At 43.0% G+C, this 23089-nt stretch overlaps 1 long non-coding RNA gene across 1 annotated transcript in view; it reads right to left on the bottom strand.

The window, feature by feature from the left end:
* Positions 1 to 6849: 6849 nt before the first annotated feature.
* LOC121660230 overlaps positions 6850 to 23089 on the bottom strand; it is a 41074-nt gene continuing 24834 nt past the window's right edge. The window contains exons 2-4 of the long non-coding RNA XR_006014566.1: positions 22319 to 22480; positions 13988 to 14144; positions 6850 to 11830 (exon numbers count right to left, since the gene is read on the bottom strand). This is a non-coding gene — a long non-coding RNA (uncharacterized LOC121660230). The remainder of the gene's footprint in view (positions 11831 to 13987; positions 14145 to 22318; positions 22481 to 23089) is intronic.

Below are 23089 nucleotides of genomic sequence, written 5' to 3' on the forward strand. Positions count from 1 at the left end.
TGGAGGGATCGGCGATCGACGTCATGGCTCCGCGCACCGCTGTGGCGTCACGGCGCGGCGGGCGCGTGCGCGCGGGGGGGAGCGGCGTGGGCGGGGCGGGGCGGTGGCGCGTGCAGGGGTCACCCGCGGCCGTGAGGGGCGGCGCTCGCTCCCGAGAGCGATCCCGGGGCGCGCTCCCGATCCTCGCTCCCGAGACCCGTTCCCACGGCTCGTTCCCTGAGAACGCTCCCGGGGACCCCTCTCCCTGGCCATCCCCGAGACTTGCTGCCGGGGCACGGTCCCGGGACCCTCTGCACGGCGGGCCGTGCCCGGTGTCGCGGTGCGGGCGGGGTGTCCGGGGCAGGGCAGGCGGGGTGGGCGCCCCGCTCTCCCGGCGCCGTTCGGGCGCTGCGGGCACGGGCGGGGGACGGCACCGCCCGCGGGAAGGTGACCGGGGTTGGTGGCGCTTGGTCGCCCGAGGAGCAGCGGGGGGCGGTGGCAGAAAAAGGACGCTGAGCCTCTTCAAAAATCGGCGGCGGGTGCGGATTGTTTCGGTAAAATTGTTCCGGAGAGCGGCGATGAGATAAAGTCTGTTTTCGTGGGCGTTGTGTGACTTCCTAGAAACCTCTTTGTTTCCTGCTGATGAGAGATGCTTTTAGCACATTAAAAAAAAAAAAAAAAAAACAAACTCCCTAGATGACATTTTATCCAGCTCTGCTATTATCGGTGATAAGATATAAATCTGTTTCCGGCCCCTTCAGCTATCTACTTGTGCTTAAAAGTCGTCATTGAATACATGAGGTAAAAAAAGCCCAACCAAACCTATGGAGAAAAGGAACACGAAGAAAAGAAAACTGAGAGCTTTGCGTGATATTTCAGCCTGTGATGTGCATGAGATCGCTGCTGTCCTGTGGGTAGGACAATCAAGGACAGAGGTTTCTTTTAGGACAAACGGTATCTTCGATGAGATCACAGAGGAAAGGAGAGGAGAGGAGGGATCTCACTGCCCAGGCTGCCCATAACCCTTTCAGGGAGGTGACAGATGTACTCCGTGCATGTGGCACGGCCAGTGACACCCCATCAAACTGGGGACCAGGAAGGATGCGCATTACAGCATCGCTTTAAAAGCAGTGAGTGAGGATAGAAAGAAGAAATGTGACATGAGACAGGGCAACACCATGCAGGAAAAACATGTGACTCTTCAGAAAGGGTAATTTTGAACATTTTGAGAGGTTAGAAGAGCCATTGTATTCTATTTTGGTTTACTGAATTGTCATAGAAAATAACCATATTTTTACTGGAAAATATAAACATGCATCCAAAAGAAACCCCTGTTCTTCTAATCCAGCAGACTCATTTAAAGGCCAGATCAAAGCTGTATATACTGCTGGGGAATGTACTATGTCAGCTGTACACTGTTTTTCCAGGTGCTTCCCTTTGTCGAGGGTAGTCTTTTCTTTCAGTCTTGAAATGGAAGTTTTATGATTTCTGAAAGGCAGCCACAATTGAGACAAAAGTTACTTAAATGATTAAGCTTGTTTTTTACACCGTTTTTTATGTTTAGCTAAATACCTAGCTAAAACTTCTCAGATTATGTTATATTTTAATAGAATAAAAGAAAGCTCATGCTCACATTGGTGGCTGTTTTTTTCCCCAACCTCCAGAACTGCTTAAAAATGCAAACAAGAGGAGAAGAAAATGTGAAATTTTATTGCCAGGAAGATAAAAGCTCTCTTCCCCATCCCCCTTCATAAAGTGTGTGGGGTGGGAGGATTGAAAAGCTCTTAATGATGTAGTGCTGTGGTTTGAAACTAGAGATTCAGCGTATGAATTTTTTATAGGTCTTGTGACTGAAAGTTGAAATGCCTGAGTGTTTAACAGAGCACTTCTATAGAAATACCAGAGGTCATTAGTCCAACATTTGAACTGCTCTGTTACGGGCCTTTACCGTGGCTAATACAGGCATACGTGGTAATAGTGGAAAGGTTTGGGATTTGCAACTAAATGGCTTTTCAGATAAGGACTAATCTATTCAAAAAGGCAATAGCAGCCTTGCTTTTGGGTCAGGAGGAACAGCAGGAGGATAAAAAAAAAAGTCATGTTGCAGATGTCTCAATTGAGTATTTTCTTCTGTTAGACAAGCAGAATAGGGAATTTGGCACATTCTGTGCACCTGATGGCAGCTTAAGAGCCTCTGAAATGTTCAGCTCAGTAATCGCTTTTCTCATTCCCTGGGAACGTTTTCAACAGGAGCTATGTTATCTTAAAAAACACGTTATGAAGCAAGAATCGGGCGTGTTTTAGCATTTTCAATGAGAATGGGAGAATGGAGGGAAATAGCAAATGTGGTAACGTTAATACAAAATGGTTGTGCAAAAATGTTATATAACACAGGATTGAAATAAAAGAAAAAAGTATTTAAATTCGTCAGGTAGAGGAGAAAAAGAAGATTCATCTTAATACCATCTAAAAAGGGCCTTTAAGAGCGTATTTTACTTTGGCTTCCATTTGGAAGCTCTTATTTGCATTTTTTGGAAGTCTAGATAAATAGAAAGGTTTATGTAATCTCAACAATTTCACCCTGGTTACACAAAGCTGTGTAGAATGTACTCAGTTGTTTACTCTTTGAATAGCTGGAACTTATTAAATGGGACACAAGACATGCAAAATAAAAAAGCCTATATTTATACTGGTCTTTTAAAAAAATACTAGGAAATAGCTTATTAAAAGGGATATTCTACCTGTATTTAAACAAGGAAGATACTCTTAATTTGTAAATCAGTTTAGGACATGATGGCAGCAAATCTCTAAGTGTAGAACTTCAAAATTAATTTCAACATTTTGTGGGAGATTGCAGCAATGACAGTGTGCAAAGATTGCAAAATAAGTAGAGTTCCTTAACTGATAACAGAGCGCAAGTAGCATAAATTCACAGAAGGGATGTGTTTGAGGCAATTCTCCTGTTCTAAGCAAAGAGTGGTGGTGCCTTGGGAACATTTGTCTCAATTCATCTCACTCATGCCTGATCCGAGGATCACTGGGCTTTAGGAGAGTTTTCAGTAACCCCAGGCAGTGTAGGACCAGTCAAAGCTGCACACTTTAAAGTTCATGTTGTGGCACCAAGGAAAGAACCATCCATATCACAATATTGGAAAGGCAATTACAGATGGGGTGGGTTTTATTTTTTTCAAAATTGCAAAGTAGTCTAAATGATTGTTTTTCAAAGCAGGATGTGCTGGGTTGTTTTGTAATGAGTGGTTTTTAGTAATTTTCTTCATCACTGGACTGGAATTATTGCCTTCTTTTGTAATATCTGTTGGCAAAATGATTTCATTCTTTCCTGGGCCTCCTATTGTTTTTGTATTACATCTCTTAGAGACCAAAATTAGATTATCGTTCTCATGGTGCTGCATGAAACAGGATTTAGAAAGTGATTAGGTACATTCATGAGGAAAAAACAATCCATTGAAGGCTATTAAACACAAAGATTGCTGGAAGTTACACTGGTGACAGACAGCTGGCGGGTGTCTTTTCCTTTTGACTGTCCTCAGGCATCTACAAATTCAGACAGGATATGCTGCACAGAGAGCAGCTGGTCTGCTCCAATTTTGAAGATATGTTGAAGAAAAAAAAAAGGAAACACAGTGATCAGTACTGCTTCCAGTTCTAGTTCTGAACCCTGCCAAGCACCGTGTTATCTTAATATCAGGCAATTCTGCATTTTATTGGTGTAAACCTCTTTAAGAACACTGGGACTTCAGGTCAGGTGAGATTTTCTTTGATGCCATCTAAATTCCTACTTTTTTTTTGTTTTAATTCTGCCTTCAAAGGGGCAGGTTGCACTGTGAGGCTGCTCGCAGAGCTGGCAGAAAGAGCTCACCCTGTTTCCAGATGGTTCCTGGGGAGATTTGTTCAACTGACCTGGAGGAATTTGTCTCTCACCCACTCTGAGCCCATTCCTTGCCCAGAGGAGAATCCATTGCTTGTGGCTCCGTATTCGTTTCCAAATCTCTCAAGTACATTTCACTATTACAAGCTACGTTCCCCCACTCAGAATTTTGTGGGAAAAAAATACAGTTTGGGTGACTCAATCGTATTTAGGATGTGTTAGTGCTATGGAGAACCACCAGCATTTCGTCAGCCGGAATAAATCATTGGCTTCATTGCGTTAATGCATCCATTCATCCTGCTAAAAAATATGACACATGCATCCCCCAACTTCCAGTTATTTTTAAGGATGGGAACTGAGAATTTGAGGAGGTTTTATTCCTATCCTAGAAATGTCTCACTGGAAGGCTTATTTTTTCAAGTTAGGAGTGCATATTGCATATTGCTTTTTGGTGGATCCTTCCTGAGATACCCAACCCTCAGTTTTCAGAGATAATGAGAAACTACAGAATTTACTTTGGAATTGTGAATATTGTGTGCAGCAGGAGGAAAAAACCGAAACAACTCCACTAGCTGAGTAAAGATGCGGATGCCCCAAATTGACATTTCCTTCTGAAGAAGAGGGTTTTTAACTCTGTGTTTAAATTTACAGATCTGGTATAATCTGTCTCACAAAAGGGATACTCTCATTTGTGAACAGCTTTGCAGTCTTACCTGCAACAAGTAAAACACTTGAATTGTTTGGTAATAGTGGCTTAGAGCCCAACCGCTTTGGATCAGAACATGTTAAAACAAAAAACGACAGTGAGGGTTTGCATCCAAGGTTTAGTTTGGCCCAAATACAAACCCAGTATTTTCACTGAAGCTCATCTTTAATTATCTTTTAAAGTATGTTCTGCTTGTTTTATCAAGAGCTTAACATTTTGGATGTAAAGTTGCTTTGGATGCTTGCTTCAAGAGGCTCATCTTGTTCAAGCTTAAAGTATCCTGGTTCTTAATTAGGGATTCTGTTAATATCTCACACAGACCTAGCTTTTATTTTATCATGAAACAAGATCCTCTGCTTAGGAACTGTAGCTCTCAGATAACTTTTCCAAGATTAAAAAAAATATTTCAAAAATATCTATTTTAATTGTAAATATAACAAATTCGGGCTTTTAATATTACCAGTATCCAAGGCAAACTGAAGATTTCCTTTATTCCCTGTCTGCTGTTACATCTTAAGTCCAGAAACTGTTACTTAATTCGCAGATGCGAGTGAGACTTGTCACACGCATTTCACTTCTATCTGCATTTACTTTGCTGACTTGTGGTATTCATGTAAATGCCAGCTTGCTTAAGGCTTAGGAAGTGATATGTTTGGGACAGTTATTATCACATTTGTCATTTAGTGTTCATTCCAGTACCTTTTCCTTACATGCTCTGAAGCACATTCACCATCCCTGCTCAGGATTGCAGGCAGCCTCCCCAAGACCCTCTTGCACGCGCCCAAATTATCTTTTTCAGAATGGAGATTGTTTTAGCTACTTCCCCTAATCCATTTCAAGTATAATTACACTATGGTCAATATGTTTTTGATATTCCATAACCTCACATTATTTTTTTTAATGCTTGGCTCACTTCCTGGATTAGTCCAAAGCAGCCTCTGGCTGATGGAGAGGCTTCAGGAAACTGCATTAAAAAGCAATTTTGGTTTGCGCAGGGATTCACTGGCTAAAGGGTTAATACACACTTCAGGGATGAGTGTGGGCTTTGAGATGAGGGTCCCCGTGAGGCTTTGTGCCTCACTTGCCTTTCATTAAAAGCGTAATTCCCTGCGTCAATCCGCAGGTAGTTGTCAGGTCCGGCAGCCGCCGGTCGCGGAGCATCTGCTGTGTCTCGTTAGCCTCCAGATAAGCTCGGCCAAATCAGGCCACGGCAAGAGCTCCCTCGCTGCCTCCCTCGCTCCCTGCTGCTGGAGGGGACCACCCCTGCGGGAAGGTCAGAGCTGCACACGCGGCCGGGCCGCAGCCGCGGAGGCGCAGGGCAGAGGTTCTGTATCAGCCTCTGTGTCCTGCGGCAGGGAGGGCGAAAGGGCTGCGGGGAGAGTGGGAGGGAACCGCCTGGCACTGCCACACTCCGAGCCCGAGTTCGTGCCCGGGTCTCGGGAGAGCAATTACTTGTGCAAAGAGTCGGTAATCCAATTTCAGCAGCTCCAGCCCTGGGATCGGTGACATGCCGTGGCAGGTCCTGGATGCCTGCAGCTGCTCGCACGGCCCGTGTATCCTACGGGGCTCAGCTGGAAAGAGAAGCTAAGTAAGGGAGCAGAAGATTTGAGGGAACCTGCTCCAGTCCTCCAAGCTGGAGGGAGTATCTCAGAAATTTTAGCTCAGACTGGAGTTTTTTTCAGAGAAGGAAGATTCTGGGATTTCTGCATTACTCACCTAAGCGTCTCTGATTGCTGCTAAGTTTCATATGAGGTCTCGAGCCATTAAAAAGAAAAACAAAAAGGAAATTACTGATCAGCTCATGTACTTTATGGAGAAGGTGTGTTTAGTGTAGGTGCAGTGGGCAGGCATGACTGTGTCCTTTCATGCCTTGGGCTTCTCAGGCACCTTCGCAGGGCTGTACATAAAGCTGTCCATCTCAGCATTTGTAAGCGTGTTTGTGGAGCTGAACTGTTCACAAATGCCTGAAGAGATCCTTTCATCTCCCCTCCTGTTTGGTCAGCCCTTCCTCCCCTCAACCCAGCAGTTTAAACTAAAATGAATATAACTTTTTCCAAGCACTCAAAGGTAGACCAGGCATTTTGATGTAAATAAATCTGGGGGGAAAAGTCCCTTTTATACTGGTGGGAAGCTCAGGAAAGGTAAATGGAAACGTTTATTTACATATTCTCATTTCTCTTTCTTCCTCCTAACAGGTTTTCACAACTGTCTTCCCCTGCCTGTATTGATGCTTCTGTATTCAGAGAATTAAAAGATGCACATGGGCTCCCAAGGCTAATCTATATGCACAAAGTTTTATTCTCTTCACAACATATTTCTGCACAAACTCAAGTAGATTTTCTCAGAAAATATCCCAAAGACCATGTTTAATGACAAATAATAATCATTGCAACCATATCTGAATGATAATTCTAATATAAGTACATATGTTTGTATTTTAATACATACACATGTCAATTTGGGCTACATACTTGTAATAACATAAATTACTTTGTTCAACTACGTAAGACAAATAGCTATAATATTAAAATCTCTGTAAGTACCATTAGTAACACATTTCAGCTGAGAAAACATAACATTACAATTCCTGCCATTCTCCCTTTAGAGTTTATTTAATAGTCTGGTTTCATACTAAGCTGTCTGTGCTGCCTCTGTTCAGAGCAAGGCAAACATCAGCCAAATTTAAATTCACCCAGAAACACAACCTCATGATTCACACTCAAGAAATGATACATTTGAAAGGACAGAAGCAATTCGTAATGTCACAAACATTTTGCAAGTTGTAAAACTATTATCTCTGTAGTAACAGTCAGATCTGGCCTTATCCTTTGACATGGAGTCTAGGCTGTAAGTTTTTAACACTTTTTTTAACACCTTTTTTTTGTGCATAAGGCATTGCAGAGGAACAGGCTAAGTGAACTGCCTACACAAAGGAAGGAGCAAAAATAAGTAAGAAAAATAGTAAGGAAAATCAGCAGACTGGGGAGGCTGTTCTAAAATTTGGGTTATCAGTAAAAATAGATGGAAATTTCTGGCAGAAATGCAATTTAAACCAAGGATCTTCATGTTCACTTCCAAACTTCTGTCAAGGCAAAAAATCCAAATCCCTTTTAACTGAAGAACAATTTCCCATATTTTGGACAAACTGTACTCCTGTAGCTTCAGGCCAGAAAGCAAAGCTCATGGGTATTCATAGTTTTGGATCCGTTCAATTTCCACTCTCTTTTCCCAGGTACTCGGTGATGCTGAGGATGCTGGATTGAGTGAGAAGGTGAAATTCTAATCTGCAGGCTAAAAGAAGTGAGGAACCTGTTTGTTGTCTTCAGCATCACAGCAGATGAGCATTTCCTCCCACTACCAGCCTACAAATTTTCAGTTATTCCACTAATTTAAGAAGCATGTCTCTAAAACCACAGCTGCCTGAAATGCAGCCCATACACTTCTATTTGAACTTACTTATTGAGCTCTACATCTAACAAATGGAAAAACTGAAGCAAATATTTTCAATATGAAATTTAAAACTTCTCTGAATTAAGCCTTAAAGCAGCTTGGCTTCCTGAATAATTTCTGCTAAATTTTGTCATCCCTGCAAGGTTATTTAATCTGAATCAATATTTAAAAAAAAAAAAAGCCAGGAAGATGAAAACTGTCAACTAAAAAGTGAAACTGAAGTTCTGTGAGGGCTGTATTTCCAAATAATGTTATTTTTATTGGAATGGGTAAAGCTTAGAATATGGTAATAAAAACTTGGAGGGTTTTTTTGCCAAGATTTTGACTTAACTGCATTTGATCAGCAACATTTTCTCAAAAGCTTTTGAAAAGAGCAGCCCATGTAACTACCTGAGTACCAGCAATACATTTTCTGCCATTGGTACTGTGACCTGATCAGCTCAGCTCAAAGACAAATAAAATCTTTAATGCAGTCAGTGCAGTTTTTGTTTGAATTCCATGTGTTGAAACTGCTCAGATTTTACTGAGGGAGCTCCAAGTGCATGCACTGCCAGCCATATGAATGATAACCCTTATTTTTGTAATAGGATTGCTGCATTTATCACCCCAATTACAATGATCCTAAGTGCTGATCCTAAGCCCTTCTGCTTTAAAAAAGGAGAGTATATTAAACAAGGGATATCTGCAAAGGCAAGAAACTGTTAATGAAGTGCTGAAACTGTACATGTAAAAATTTCTAAGGGTTGAAAAACTGAGTAAAGCTCCTCTCAAGTGCTGTTTAGTTCCACAGCCTGTGTACTCCTACCACCTCGTACAAGTGGGAGTATTGTCAGCTTCTAGTAGTCTGAGAGAGAAATGTTACCTATGAGGAATATAATCAATGCACATCACGTACAGTGGCTACAATAAAGGTCTCCGTAGCAACATTAAGAACAGATATTTTTAAATGCTCTTAGTCTTACGTTCATCGGTTTTTTTAAATGGAACTTTAACTGCTTCCACTGCAGATGCTGCTGTGAGCTAATCATCCAACAAAAGTCCTTTGCTGAGGCTTGAAAGGATGATCCCTGCCTTGTTTTTCTGCAGATCACCACTGGCTTGCTTTCCCTTGCAATCAGTAAATATCCACTAAATATTGCATCATTATTTATCAACAGGCAGCTGGTCTGAAAAATCAACATGTCAGAGCTTCCTCTCCTCTGGCAGGAGTAGGAAGAGCTGTGGGAATAGAAAGAATTAAAAAGGAAAACTTGAGCAGGTTATGGCAGATGATCCAGCAAAATGGTAGAAAACAAGAGCCTGGGGAGGCTCATCATGCCTGGGAATGGGGCTGAGAGAGGCAGAGTTAGGAGGTAAGGTGGCAAGGAGGAGGAGGAAGCTGGAAAGCTCCTCAAAGCCCTGTGAACTGCTGCAGGTGCTGCAGTGGGGGAGCTGCTGTGGGAGCAGAGCTTGATCAAGAGAGGAAGAACAACAGAAAACAGTTGGGTTTATCTCAGGGATCAGAAATGGCTGGTTCTGGAGGAGGAGCCAGAAGAATGTTAATATTTTTCTGAGAAATGAAGCGGTGTGTGAGTTTTTCTTGCAAACCCCTCTGTCACAACAGTGTCCCCAGAGCTTCATCCCCTACTGATTCCAGCATAAAGACTGAGTTAAGGCAAGCATGGATTTCCAGACCTCCTTGTAATCAGCATTTTTCTTTGTTATCTCAGAGTAATCCTATTGCTTTCCCCTGATTCCTCAACCCTACCGATGGCAAAGCAGTTTGAGAGGGGAATGTAGATTTCAGGCAGGTAAAACAGGTAGAAAAAGGATGAGCTCCACTCTGTACTTAGAGTGGTACTGGGGCTTCATTTCCTGGAAAGAAGAGAAAGCTCTTCCTTTTCACTGTTAGCTTCTTAAGAGAAAACCAGCAAGGACCAATATTAGGAATAATTTATACATTGCTGTACACAGGAGTGATACGGGAGTGATAGAGGCATGTACTGCAAGCCTTGGACTTCATTAATTATATATAAATATGCATACTTGGTAAAAAAACAACCCTCCTAAGTTTGTTAATAGACTTCTGAGATGCTAATCTTTGCTTCATCAGCTTAAATGCTTAAAACATAGTCTGGCAGTACTGTTTGTACCATGCAGAAATGATCTGCTTTGGAGGGAGCACAACCCAGGGAGCATGAGAGTGTAGTCATCCATTACCCGCTCTGTTAGGTACACAGGGTTCTGGTCCATCTCTGAGCAGCTTGGGCACAAAGGGTGTCAAAGGCAGGGGAAGGGAATCCCAGGCAAACATGTAAAAATTGCATGTTTAGAAGGATGGCAGGAAAAAATGCGTGGGGATTTAACAGCAGGGCTTGTCAAGAGCAGGGTATGCAGAAGGGTGGGTAAAACGAGTGGATAGGTAAAAGGATTGAATTCTGCCCTGTGCAAAAGCTCCCCAGGGGAGGCCAGAGGTCTTTAACAGAGATTCACTGAGATGCATTTGTGCAACAGAATTGCCTGGCCTGGGCAGAGCTGGTGTATTTGGGTGTTCCTCTCTCTTCAGTTAGGACGGGAGCACAAATTTCTTCAGCTAATTACAGCTCTGTTCCTAATGGCAATTGTCTGGGATGTTCTCCTTGTTCAGGACTCTATCCCACTTCCACTCATGCTGTTTTACTGGGAAAGCCTGGGAGAGAGCCTGTCGATGGCAATTTGGCTGAGCTGCCCATATCTCTAGGAAAAGGGCAGCCATCAGCAGCTCTGTGAATGCTTAATGCAATCTGTACAGCTCCTGGCTGGCTGGGTGGGAGGTAGCTGAAGATTTAAGGCCAACTGCACAGTCTGTTCAGGATCTTTGCCAAGGAGCAGCTGGACAGGCTGCTGGCTGAAGCCTGTTACACCACCATGGTTCATAACCAAGGTAATTGTCTGTGTTTGATTTTACACAGGAGATCTGTGGGCATCAATACTTCCTCCGCACCAGTTGCTCAGCATATCTGATGCTGTAATGTGAGCTCGCTGGCTTTCTTGTTGTCAGAAGGGCACCATCAAGGACATTTTCAAAGTGTATGCCAAGTTATTTGTGTAACCCTCTCAGAACAATGAAAATATTGCTTTTCCACAAGGCCAAGTTCTTATTTGATTCCTACAGTTACCCTCATCAGCATGACTCTTCCCACAGTAACTTTCTTTTTCATGTCTTTTATTGGAGAGGTTCATTTACTGGGGGAAATTTTTCATTTGACACAAGATAGGTGCCGTTACAACAAGCACAGGTTCAAATTTAGGTGAAGAGGAGGTCACAGATGCAGTGAAGATTTAAAAGCAAGTTGTTGCTGTTCTTCTCACATCATTGATATTCCCCTTTTACTTCCCCCACTTTTTACATTTAGTAGAGTTAGCAGTAACACTCTCTAGTTGGTTTACACTTTGTGTTTCATTTCGTTGTTGTTTTGGGGTTTTTCTTGACACAAGTGTTACCTACAGATATAGGTTTTAGTCAGAATTCATCAGCACAGTTCTGTCGGCCCTCCTTTCTCGTAATTCTGGCTCAATATTTTGTTTCTCTGTTCTTCTGTACCTGGGCTCAATATGCCCAGCTGTCAGGGTGGTTTTGCTTTGAATCTGTCCCATCCCAGCATTCAAGGAGGCTATTATAATGATTCAGATGCCAAAGCTGGAGAGAACAGCCCTGTGAGACAGCAATGCCAGGATTCCTGCCTGAATTCTCAGACATCAGCCAAGTTGCTTCATATCTTCAGAAGGTATTTAGTCACCTGAATCCTATGAGATGGAGCTTAGGTCTTCAAGCCCTGAAGTCACACCTGTAAGATCAGGATGAATGTGCTTACTAAAATTACAAGCTGGTTAGATAAGTAGGACATGTAGACACATCTGGGGCAGCTGGAATAAGTATTCCCATTATCCACAGTACTGAGCTGATACAGCTCTTGTTGGAGGCCAGGGCTGCAGGAAACTGATTAGGTGCTATTTAAGGAACACACGGTCAGTGAGGGTGCTGTGGTTGCTCTCACTACATTTTCTCTCCCTGTGGCTCAGTGACTCATCTTTCACACTTCCTCATTTCCTCATTTACCAACAATACAAAGTACCCTTTTCTAACAGAGAAGCATTTAGAAGTACTGGGTTTGGTTAAACCATATAAGAATGATTCTTGGTAGCTGTGAAGAGTTCTGGTTCACAGCTTTTCTGAGGAGTGCTTGTATTGATGCAAACATACCTCTTTTCCATAGCGCATTGCTTACACAAGACCCAACTGCTCATAGTTTGAGCAATACCCCTGATGTGCTCAGTGCTTCTCTAGTCCAGAATTCGTGATGGATGATGAGAATTTGCAATACCTGATCCCTCTTCATCTGAAGATTTCATGCTCAATAAATCACATGCATTTCTTTTTCCTTATTTTGATCTGGGAACAAAATTTTCAGTGCCTTTTCTGCTTTCACCTTGGTTCATTCTGCTTTAGCTACACTTGTTTCCTGATTTAGCTCATCCAAGGAAACAAAGTCCTGTATGGGTCTGGTAAACAGTGCGTATGCCCCTGTGTGCTATGAAAAAGTAGCAGGTGGAGAACTTGAAAAACAAGTTATTTGGAAATGCAATTAAGATGCCAAGGAGTAGCTTGCAAGATTTTGCTGGACATGTAGATCCAAACAGGCTATTGCTAAATACATACTGTAGACTAGCACAGCTGGGTGGAAGGAAAAGCAAATAGAGAATGGTCATAAAAAAATTAATAGATTTTCATGTGGGAAAGAAAGGAGAATACCCTCTGTCCTATCATATTACAGATACTAGAGGTTTGTGATTTTCTTTTTAAAATTTTTGGGTTTGGTTTTTTGGTTTGTTTGTTAGTTTGGTTGGGTTTTTTCTTTTCACTAAGTGTGAAATATAATATTTCAGTACATTAATTAAATGCTTCAGGAGTTAACCACACAAGGACTTGTAGCTGAACCCCTCAGATTTCCTGTGGCATTAAAAGCCTAACCAACACAATAAAAATAAATTATCCTTTGAACAGCTCCTTCTGAAGATACTCTTGGCTTGAAGAGACAAAATATGGTCCAAAGCTTCATCCTCAAGGTTTTCTGGGACATGGGGCTCTAAAACTTTGTTCTTTTTGAGTAGCAAAAGATGCAAAGCCAGCCTATGCTTTTTCCAAAACAGACCAGCATCTGCACATCAGCATGTAAAACAGAACAGCAAAGAGTATGAGATCATTCTATCTTGCCAAGGTTTGTCTAGTCAGGCTTCCTGTAACATGGTACTGTATCCAGCAGCAGAGGAATACTGGAAAACCTAAGTGCAGTGCCTTCCTTTGGAGGCAATAATATGCTATTATATCCTGTCAGTTCTACTTATTGATGTCAACAGAAGAGCTTTGCAGGTGTGTAGACATACTCAAGCAATCGTTACAATGAAGAAGATATTCAGTTTCTTCCCTATTTTTTCCCCGGATTGAGCCACTGTGGAGGTAGATCAGCACAAGGAGACCTGAACTCATGCATAAAAATATGCAGCATTAATGGCTTCTTTTTTTCATCTGTGGTTAATGATACAACTGCTACCTTCACCAGGGAGCACAACCCTCATTTCTTAACAAATTTTGAAGACCATGAGTACATTTCCCACCATGCAATTTTGGTACCTCACCTCTAGGTAATCCACAATCTATTAGAGAGGTCCAAAGAGAACAGCCGAGAGAAAATAAAAGACAGCCAGCAAACATCAGCAAAATTGTGTGCATTCAGAAGATCCTGGGTAAGGTCCACTTAAAACCAGCATTGAATCCAGTTATTGAATCTACTGCCCTTGGGGGATCCACTTTTTGTGGTGCCACCACCGCCACGGAAGTAATTGACTTCCTGGCAATTGACTTCCTTGACTAATTGTCAATAGCTGAGATTTCTCTGGACAGATGGACAATATTTTTTAGCATAACTTAATAAAGAGTTTTGTACCTCTCTCTGTATTTCTCTTACATCTTCACTGGGAGCTGGGTTGGCCCCTGCCCGTGGGATGCAGAGCAGCCTTAGGCTCAGTGCAGTATCTGGCCCACAAGGTGTATCCTCATACATTGCTTGCATTTCCACAGTGTAAAGTGACAGACTGTTCCAGCTCAGGGATGAAGAAATATTGTAGGGGAAAAAAAAGCAGAACAGGCCTTGTTAATGGACTTGGACAATGCTATGACATTCTTTATTTTGGGGAGGTGGGGGAAGGAGTGGGATGGGGTGAGGGAAGTAGTTAGGAAATCAGTAAAACTCTGTTTTCCTCCAATAAAATTTACTTCTCAGGAATTTCAAGGAATTCTGCCTTTATTTCTTGCTACAAGAATTTTTAAAAAATGGAAACAGAGCCAGCAGTTGCTGCCTATGCAAACGGAACTGCTCCCTCTTCCACACACAGTAAGGATAAAATCTATATGCTCACTATCTCCAGCAGCAGGTAGCTGTCATGAATCCCTCACCGTGGCAGTGCTGGTGATCTCAACTCTTGGAGAAAGACCAGGGCAGCCCAGCAGAACTGCACCATGTTCCAACAGGGTAGCACTACATGACCAGTCAACAGCTGTTTTCCTTTCAGCCTGCAGCCACCCTCCATACATATTCCCTCTTCTGCAGGTGGGTTGCCTAAGGATCTTATCCCTGCAAGGGGTTTTTGGAAATATTAATAATAATAATAGTGACAAAATATATTCCAACCACCCCTTTTAAGGTTTCATTTCTTACTGAACTGCCAAACCTCCAAATCTCAAACTTCTGAGAAAGCAAATCTTACTATTTGCTCTGAATTCAGCCAAGTTTAATCCTATTACATTCTGTTAACTCCTGCTAGACTTATACTGCCTCGTAAAAACTCTGCTGGAGACCGATACTGTCACTTAGTCACTTCTTCCTTTTCTACAACCACCCTGCTCTGTCACCCACCTGGCACCAATAACATAAAGCTTCCCATTTTTAACTCCTGCCTTGCAGCCTGATATTTTTCTTAGATGTGATTCTGATATCTGGTAGTGTTTATCTGTTCTCTCTCTCCTGGTTTAGAGGATGTTTCACATCCCATGACAGGGGGTTACTCAGGGAGTAGCTCAAACCTCCTGTGGATACAGGCACTGCTTACTTCCCCCTTCTGTTTCCTTAACAGGAATCAAACTTCTTTATCATGATGGACTTGTTCTGTTCAGAAGGTTAAGCAGAGGTGCTTAATTGTACTGCTGAAGTATTAGTAAGTTCCTTGTGTATGGTTTGGAAAGACATCCCAGTATTCTTTTAGAGGAGCAGAATATGATTTCCTGAAGATACCCATGTCTGTTGGAAGTTAATATGAATGATTTACCAAATAACTGTAAGTACTAGCTGAGTATAAATAGTTGTATGTGAATAATAGGAGCTTGCTGCCATCTGGGTCCTATTTGGAGCCTTATCATCTTTTAATCCCAGGAGAGGACTAAGCATTACCAACCAGGTAAACAAACATTACAAGAAATGGAAGAAGGAGAGAAATGAGAGTCATCCTGATGAGGACAAAACAAAAAGTGACATGACAGAAATGTCAGTCATTATCATGATGTCCTTAAGCAACCACCCTGAACAGACAAGTAGGATGTTTCATCAGGCCGCTATCTCAGATAATGCATCAGCAGGATCTGAAAAGCTGGCTTCTGTACCTCTACTTTTTAGTTTCAATACATGTGATTTTAGACTCAATTGTCATTATGCCTTGAAGCATCTGTATCCTAAATATAAGCAGGGAATAGTGAGCAGGGTTTTACTCCAGCACTTTCCACAACTGTGAATTAAAGGTTTGGATCTCTGTGCAAAACTTGTTGCTCAAGTGCCTAAATATAGTACCCTGGCTCAAGCACAAATCAAGTACACCAGAGCCATAAACCAGGCAAGAGCATTACCAAAGCCCAGGGCTCAAAAATGAGTGAGCTCCTGCAGTGTAATGAGTTACTTACTGAGCATCAGTGGAGCCAGATGTTCTTGGCCTGTCTCATATTTGGGAAAAAATGTGTTCATTTAAATGTCAGCAAAAGAAGATTTAAGATAATGCATTTTTGCTGCATGTTTGTGAGAGTCTAGAAGAATGCATGTGGTGAAACCCTCAGCCTCGAGGAGCGCACAGTAACTCTCCAACCGACAGTAACTTGATTATCTCTCCCAACCCCGAACTGAACCACAGCAGTCACTTCAGATTAGAACTGAGCAAGAGGCACAGGGATGCCAGAGAAGGTGTAAATTTAACTTCTTAAATTGCAAGTCAGGTCAAGTAAGAAATGGTGTTTTACTGAGGATTTCCTTTATGGAGTCACAGCATCAGCACTTCACTAAAGAAAAGCCTGTTGTCTCAGAGGGAGAGTTGAGCATCTCCTAGTGCACCCTTAGTCAGAAAAAATTTTTCTGTGTCTGGCTCACACTAGGCTGGTCAGTATTTTTCTAACACACCAAGAAAGAGAATCAAGGTCTTCTCAAGTTCCCCAACTCGTCCAAACCAGCTGATGCACTCCTTGGTGGCCTGGTTCACATCCCCCATCAGGAGTCACTCTGCAACCCTGTCTCAGCAGGAAGTGAAGCCGAGTGGCTGCAATCCAAGACAGTCCCTGTGTCTGCTTGTCCAAGGTCAGGAAGCCATTTGGATGCTTGAAATATTCCCTTTGCTGTATTTAACACATTGTGGGTCGGAACATGATAACATGATAAGAAAAAAAAGCAATCATGATGTAGAAAAAATCACTCATGATGTAGGATTGCCAAGTTGGACTTGAACTACCTGGATCTAGTGGCCATCTAAATCTCAGGAAATGGGGCTGTGAATGTTTTAATAAATGTTTCATACACATTTCCTTTTAAAAAAGAATTGGTAGCAGATCCTTCACTCATCATACTGAAACCACGACATCTGTATGACTCTGCTAAGTGCAGAAAGCCCCTTTGTTTAGACAGCATTGCCAGAAAACGCCTAGGAAGCCAAGGAGATGAATAGAAACCATCTGAGAGCCAAAAAGCCCTTGGAAAAAACTGATTAAACAAGCTGCCAGCCTGCATAGACACTCCAAGTTCATCCATACATTACCTTTAACACCAAAATACCTTACTGAATGAATTAAGCTTATTCTGAAAGCCAACATCTATGGAGGGAGCACTGTGTGGGTCAGAGCAGAAGAGTGGCTCCTAGTACATGAAGATTTAGCACTAGATCTCGAAGAAATTATCTAGGTGGAGATATAGATTTTTTTTTTCTTCATTCCCTGGATGGTGGCACTTATAAAATCTACATAATTTTTTTTTGCATACACAGCACTTTTAGGATACATGTAAATAGTGGTAAATCCAGCCCAAGCTGTTAAATCCCAGAATTACTGTGGCTGTCTCAGTTTGTGACCACTGGATGTCACTACTGATCCATTTCAGGGGACCAGCAGATTTTTATGAGTGCAAAACAAATACCCTCCTAATTTGGAGAAAATGAAACATTATTTTACTTCTTATTATTGTTTATAAGAACTTGACAGACCGTTTTCCTAAGCATAGCACGCCTGCCTCTTTGTCTGTAACTGTGAAGGAGCTAAGGCACAGACTGTTTCCTTGCATTACCAGAAAAATTCTTCTAATCAGGGAAGAAATCTTGGGATCCAGGGGAAAAAAACTGCAGCTTTTGGAGTGATGGGACCATGTCAAGGCTGCTTGGAGCAGAAGCATCTTCATGAAGCCTGGGCTCATGAGCTGGGGGATGCCAGGAGCCTGGCAGGGGAGGCTGCTGGGACCCTGCTCTATACATCCCTGGAGTTGGTGCTAAATGCCAGCTCATTACCAACCTCATTCCCTGCCTTTTCTGTGGAAACGGGGAAGATTTGCTTATTTTCTTGGGGATAAAAGACTGATCCCAAGTATTGCAAATTTTAGTAGACAGCAGTGACGAAGCACCTGCCAGGCCACTAAAGATGAGTTCTCTACAGATCCACCCCAGTGTGTTGGACACTTGCATGGACATCAAGTGAGAGCTGGGTCTGCTTCTGAAGCCTTCCAGTAAAGGAGGTAGCAGAGATCAGAGGACAAAAGTGTTCTGCTCTCTGATATCTTTGCTCTGCCCTTCTGTGGCATCCCCACAGACCAGAGGAGAGGCAATTTGATAGGAGCAGATGAAATGGAGCACTGGAGAGGGAAGAGAGAAGATGACGTCAAGATTTGGATGAGAAGATGGAGTTTTATGGCAATGAAAGGTAAGTTAAGGAGATTCTGGAACAATCACATCTAAAACATCATGAAACCAACCAGGAATCATCCTTGCTTCCCTGAGACCTCTGGGCAGATCATATACATTTACACAATCAGTGCAGTGCCCTGGAGGGCCTGGCACAACCAGTGGAGTACTCTTCTAAACATTCTGCGAGTCCAGCCTGCACTGCCTGAGTCCCACCTCATGCCAAGGCTGCTCAGCCCAGGTAGAGGTCTTATTTGCCATTCAGTACAGCTTCACTAAACTTTCATCATTCAGGCTGAAAACTCCTGGTAGATTTTTCTGCCTCAAGCTGAAAAACAAGGATATAAAACTATTAATCTATTTCTAAGAAAGAAAATTGAAAGAGAAATCATATATATTCAGTAGAGACTTCTAGAGATTAATAATTGGACTCTTCCAAGATTTATCCCCTTTAGGCAGGCAAGGATCCCCAAGCCACTTAAAGACTGGGTGACAGGCTGGGAGGAGAAAGGAGAAAAGGACCACACAGCTAAAGGGATGGAGATTCTATACACAGGGCAGAATTAAGTTGATACAGGCAACCCAAAATTACTGCCTTTGAGCTCCTCCTTACCACCTGGAAGTGTTTTGAATGCATTTTTGGAGTACCTTCCCCTTGTGACCCAGTTTGTAGTTGGGTGTTGTTTAGGGTGATTCAGGTATTTGCAAAAGCATAGATTTTGGAGCTCCAGGGTTCCCAAGCCCCATCACAAGCTCTTGAGGAGCAGAGCATGGCCTTATAACCTCATCATCCAAGCCACAAGCTCGGTCCAGTGTGAATTACATCAGCTCGCTGAATTCCTGCAGTGACATAACCAGATAAAGATAGTGGTGACCAACACCCAGTTATCTCATGGAGCTGTGGCTCTAATGGGGTTGAGCCCAGGCTCTCCCCGTCACTAGCCCACTGAGCTCATTGGAAACCTGAGAAACTCCTCGGATTTATGCTGGGAGGCTCATTTTGATTTAATCAATCTGGCATTTTGCCACCATAAAAATTTCCTCTCTGAGATTTTCCAACCCGCTTCTGTGAGAGCTAAAGAAAGAGCCAAGGAGGTCTTCAGGAGCTCCTCTTCTCCTCCAGTTTCCTTTCTCTGCAGATCCAGATTAATGCCATGGGGAAATGGCACCATGTGCAGAGTTGTGTTAATGTCATGGAAAATGAAGGAAATGCATGTAACAGCGCAGAGGGGGTACAGGGCAGGGACTTCACCTAATTGGTGGACTTCATTCAGGAAAAGAGGCAGCAGGACCATGCCCATGGGATCCACCCTTTTCATCTGCTAGTGGAAAAGCTACTTTATTTAAGTCAGGGTGTCCAGTGAAGTACGCTCACTTTACAAGTGTGACTGGGAATTTGGCTGGAGGGAGGAGGAAAAGCAAAAAAATCCAAAAACAAGCAATCAAAAAATGCAATCAGAAGAAACAAAATGGCTTTTTGGACGAAATTGATGCATGGGAGAGCTGTGTGCTGGGAGAGCAAAGCAGACAACAAAGCTCAGCCATGGCATCTCAGTCTCAATATACTGAAATGCATGTAGGGTTTAAAGCTTTTTAATATATAAGTAAACAAGGTGAATGGATACTTGGAATCAAAGCTATTGGTCTCTACACCATGCCAGGACATCTTTCAGCTCCATTGCACTACCATTGGTTTCAGTACAATTACTTACAGAGTAAGAATCTGCTCAGCCTGAGGGAGAGAACCTGATCCCTTGTTTTCAGCTGAAAGAGTAAACTTTGGGACAAGAATAATTTCCATTTTGCAGACGCTCAGCTTGGCTCTCTCTTTGACCATTCTGTAAAGCAGCATATTGCAGGAAAGCCATTTACTAGTCCAAAACCAGGATACTGAATATCAACTTTAAATCATCTTTTAGAATCATAGAATTATAGAATTGCTTAGGTTGGAAACACCTTTAAGATCACTTTGTCCAACCATTAACCCAGCACTGCCAAAGCCACCACAAAACCACGTCCTTAAGCACCACATCTACTGGACTTCGAAATACCTCCAGAGTTGGTGACTCCACCACTTCCCTGGGCAGCCTGTGCCAGGGCTTCCCCACCAGCTCATCTTTGAGCACATGGGGACAACTTGCCCATCTGTCATGAAGATTTCTTTCCTGAACAATGTCCAGCCTTCCTGGACTCCTTTGGCCTTCAGCTCTGCCTTCCAAGGGACTCCATGAATCAGTATCCTAAAGAGGCCATGGTCTTCCCTCCAGGTGACCTACACAGCAGTTCTGTGGATCCTCCTTACTTGTCTGACAATCAAAATCCCTGATCCTTGTCCCCAAGGTGGCCTCCAACCATCACATCACTCACCAGTCCTTCTCTGTTCACAAAAAGCAGGTCCAGCAGACACCTTCCCTGGCTGGTTCCCTCACCACCTGTGTCAGGAAGGTCTCTCCTGCACATTCCTGCCACCTTTTCCAGAAAGAAGACCCAATTCCTGCCTGACATTTCTCAGGTGCTTCCATAGTTTCTAACATGTTAATAACCCTCGTGTCTCTGTTGCTGAACAGAACTCCATCCCTTCCTCCACTGAGACAGCAGACCATAGGACCTCACTAGCACCCTGTCCCTCAAACTTTGGGGTGCTGCCCCCAGGCTTGTCTCTAGCAAGCCTGGTTTTATCCCTTCCCCCCTTCAAATCTAGTTTAAAGCTGCCTCAATGAGCCCTGCTAATTCCTGTGCAAAGGATCCTTTTCCTGCTTTGACACAGGTGTACCCCATCTGTTGCCATCCAGCTCGGTGTCATGTAAACTGACCCATGATCAAAAACCCCAAAATTCTGCCGATGACACCAGGCTCGGAGCCAGCTATTGATCTGCTGGCTCTTCCTGTTCCTTTCCCCATCATTCCCTGCAACTGGAAAGATAGAGAAGAATGCTGCTTGTGCTCCTGATCCCTTAACCAGTTGTCTCAAGGCCCTGAAGCCTCTCTTAATTGTGCTTGGAATTCTCGTCGCAAATTTGTCACTCCCTACCTGAAAAATCAGCAATGGATAGAAATCCAATGTCCATACCAGGGCAGAAAGCTTTTTCTCCACATCTTTGATCCAGATCCTAGGAAGGCAGCAGACTTCCCTAAGAAATGAGTCTGTTTGGCATAGTGGGCCTTGTGAGCCCTTCAGAGCCCTTCAGAAGGGACTCTCCTCTGACACTGACCCGTTCTCATCAGCTTCATTTCACAGTCACACTGTATTTTAGGCTAGGAAACTTGAATTTTCCCAACAAGAAAGCAAAGAGGGAAGGAGATGGCCAGAGCTTTCTGAGACACATTGGCAGGATCCTTCCTTCCCCACTCCACTGCCTGGCAGACAACTCCCTGAATGCCTTAGCACCAGCTGCATGCTTCTCCCTCCTTTCCTGAAAGTGTTGCTTTGTCCTGTGGAAACTCAAATACATATGATAATATGTAAGGAGTTCTTACTAGCTCTTTTTACGAGCACTGTGGAAGATGTCAGATGATTATCTGAGGCCTCCCCACCAAACCCATCGCTTCAGGGGGACACATGGAGGCTGGCAAGGAAGCGAAATCCTGTGGCCAAAAGCTCTTGGAGAGAGCAGTTTCTCCTCCCACTTGCAGAGACCATGCTTAAATATTTGTGGTGTCATAAATATGCTCTTTAGTGCGTGCACTAATAGATCTCTGGAACACAGCTGGGTTTGGACTCTTGGGCTTGTGAAAAGCAAGGTAAGAAGTGTCCAGTGTGTGGAGGGGGTGTTGGGTGAATATCTGCTGGGCTCAGGATCATTTGGATTGACCACATCCCGGTACTAAAGCAACCTGCCACCATTACAGCTGTGGGATTTTGAAAAGAGCAGTTTTTTATCACTAACCTGGATGACTGTAGTATAAACATTACATATAGGGAGGAAAACTTGGCGAAACAGACCTCTAGTGCCTTATAGGTTATATAGCCACTTACACATGTATGAAATGGATATAAGAATATATAAATTTTATTATATGAACATAACTGATAATATTCTGCTTACCCTCCATACAGTGATTTTATGCTAAGGGGTGTCACTTACCTAATATGGTGCTAAACCCTTGATCTGAACACTTAATTCCTTTCTTCAGCCGTGTTAAAACTCCTTCGGGAATAGAACTCCTCTTTTTCCCCAAGCCCTTGCTTTCCCATGCTGCTCATGTCTTCAGAGAAGTCTCTTCAGTCCCAGAAGCTGAGGTCCTTCCTAAGAAAAGCAAAGTTAGACATGCTGAAGGCTTTACCTGTAGTAGTTTGGTGTAACAAGACAGCAATCCCACAGGGGCAGAGGGTTTGAGGTTGATTTTAATGATTTTCTTCATGTCACAAGGAAAGTTTAAATAGATTTCTGTGCCCTGAACATGAGACCAGTAAGAAGTGATTTCTGTTTAAGTAGGTGTTAGGAGGTAGGAAAGAGTGTTGTAATAACAACCTGTCTCGTAAGCCAAGGAAGTGAGATGTTGAATCTGTACCCAAACAAAGAGTGAACCTGAGTCACAAGAACACTTTGTATTTATAGGGCAGCTTTCACTGGAGAATTTCAGTGTTCCAGAGTGTTTTACCTACCTGGAGAGCCGGGGTAAACATATGAACTTACACCAAGTGCAGCTTTCCTCGGTGATGTCATGGAGCCAAACAGTCAAGGAATACAGAGCCTGGGACTGTTTCAGTATGAGTAAGAGTACAGAATTTGGCCCCTTATGCTTAACTTTCACATCTCTTTTCCCTTGTAAATTAAGCTTTCATTCCACTTTATAGATGGGTAACTGATGTACAGAGATCCCAGGGAGTTTGTCTAAAGTCACAAACTGAGGAA

This window comes from Corvus kubaryi, unplaced genomic scaffold (genome assembly GCF_017639235.1).
Source record: "Corvus kubaryi isolate FWS band 111438036 unplaced genomic scaffold, C.kubaryi_AGA036_p1.0 138, whole genome shotgun sequence".
NCBI classification, from domain to species: domain Eukaryota; kingdom Metazoa; phylum Chordata; class Aves; order Passeriformes; family Corvidae; genus Corvus; species Corvus kubaryi.